This window comes from Spea bombifrons, chromosome 3 (assembly GCF_027358695.1).
Source record: "Spea bombifrons isolate aSpeBom1 chromosome 3, aSpeBom1.2.pri, whole genome shotgun sequence".
NCBI classification, from domain to species: domain Eukaryota; kingdom Metazoa; phylum Chordata; class Amphibia; order Anura; family Pelobatidae; genus Spea; species Spea bombifrons.
Window position 1 is genome coordinate 22,537,421 of NC_071089.1, and position 2,598 is coordinate 22,540,018.

Sequence of the window (2,598 nt, forward strand, 5' to 3'; positions counted from 1 at the left end):
ATTGATCGGAGGGATCAATCAATACCAAGTGACCTAAAGTGTCAGTAATAATTGATCAGGTTGCAATAAAATGTAAAATATCTAAAAATAAAATGTTCAGGTTTTAGTCATAACTTGCTTGTGTTTCATTCTAAAACCTTGGATCACAGTTGTCACTTATGGGAGGGGGACATCAAGTGACTGTCATAATGATCACATTGCTCCTATTTAGCATCATCAGCCCACTCCTGACTGGCTCTGCAGCAGTTGAAACAGAGTCTAACAGCAATTGACCTGGAAGCATCTTTGACTTCCAGGTCATTGCTACCGAAAATATTTTTCTTTAATCTTTGATTGTTGATGCTCCATAGGTGCACAGCGTGGACTGTGATTTGGGCTCCACAAATTTGTGGGGATTGAAGACAAAAACATGAACCCCTAAAAAGCCAAAATCGCCATGCCACGAGCTGTATGATTTCTCCCATGGAGCGATCCGGCAGCAGGGGAGGGTCAATGTGCAATCATGGCATTGAAGGGGTTACGGCTGCACTATCGCTCTCAAACAGCAAACACGCAGGACAGCCTCTGCCACTGAACCCCGGAAAGAAGCATTGTGCTCCGGATTGCCCTCTGCATTTCAACACAGGATGTATTTATATGTCAGCCTGGTCCTCAGATGGGCTGCACCTTGATGTCCGGCGTGCCACATGTTGGACAGCCTGTAATAGTATGTCATAGATATTTTGTAACTATGGGAACCTTTTCAGCTGCTACACAGGCACAAAGCCAAAATTGCAAGTGACGGTTACACTTCAATATTGGTAAATGTCCCAAAAGGAGTTGAGGCATGCTGTGTTGGAAAACATTGTAAAAAGAGTTCCCAGAGTGATTAGACAAACACTAATAGGATCTCTGTTTTTTTTTCTGTATAATCCAAAGTAAGATTTAAGTACTAATATCTAATGTATTGGTCAATCAATTTAAGTCACTATTTCTGAAATATGCATATTCAATAATAAAAGATTGAATTTCAGCACGCATCAATTAATTTTTTGTATGGAGATATATATATATATATATATATATATATATATATATATATATATATACATACACACAGTCTATAGATAGTTACCAGCACTCTAGGTCTTTTCCAATAAATACAGATTCCTCTTTTGCAGGACCTGCAGGACCTAGAGTGCTGGTAACTATCTATAGACTGTGTATATTACTTTGCCTTGTTACCTAGCACCAGGCTACTACAGAATTGGTTTGGAGTGCAATAGCATATTATTGGTTTTGTCTATGTATATATATATATATATATATATATATATATATATATATGACACGTTTATATCCTTTTTTGGCAGATTGTTCACTTAAAATCTTAAAAGATACGTTTCAGAATGGCATTGTCTGTGATATATCATTGAAGGGCATTGGGTGATTTGCCGAATTATGTATTTTATTGAATGAATTATAAATAACTGGTTACATGTACTATTTTTTACATCACAATAGTAATGCTCTACTAAAAGCTAAAACTGCAGTTATTTTATGCATATAAATTATACACAATGGAAAACAGTGCCCAAAGCCAGCCCTGGTGTCCACACAGGCTCTGCAACACCGACACCCAAACACACACACCAGGACAGGCTCTGCCACACCGACACCCTAGCTCACACAACAGGACAGGCTCCATCACACTGACACCCAAACACACACACACCAGGACATGCTCTGCCACACAGACACCCAGACATACACCCCGACAGGCTCTGCCACACTAACACCCAAACACACACATACCAGGACAGGCTCTGCCACACAGACAGCCAAACACACACACACCAGTACAGGCTCTGCCACACCGACACCCAAACACACACATACCAGGACAGGCTCTGCCACACAGACAGCCATACACACACACCAGGACAGGCTCTGCCACACCGACACCCAAACACACACACCAGGACAGGCTCTGTCAAACCGACACCCAAACACACACACACCAGGAGAGGCTCTGTCACACCGACACCCAAACACACACACACCAGGAGAGGCTCTGTCACACCGACACCCAAACACACACACACCAGGACAGGCTCTGGCACACCGACACCGAAACACACACACACCAGGACAGGCTCTGCCACACTGACACCCAAACACACACATACCAGGACAGATTCTGCCACACAGACAGCCAAAAACACACACCAGGACAGGCTCTGCCACACAGACATCCAAACACACACACCAGGACAGGCTCTGCCACACAGAGATCCAAACACACACACCAGGACAGGCTCTGCCACACAGACAGCCAAACACACAGACACCAAGACAGGCTCTGGCACACCGACACCCAAACTCACACACACCAGGACAGGCTCTGCCACACCGACACCCAGACATACACCACGAAAGGCTCCGCTACACCGACACCCAAACACACACACACCAGGACAGGCTCTGCCACACAAACAGCCAAACACACACACCAGGACAGGCTCTGCCACACCGACACCCAAACACACAAACACTAGGACAGTCTCTGTCACACCCACACCCAAACACACACACACCAGGACAGGCTCTGCCATACCG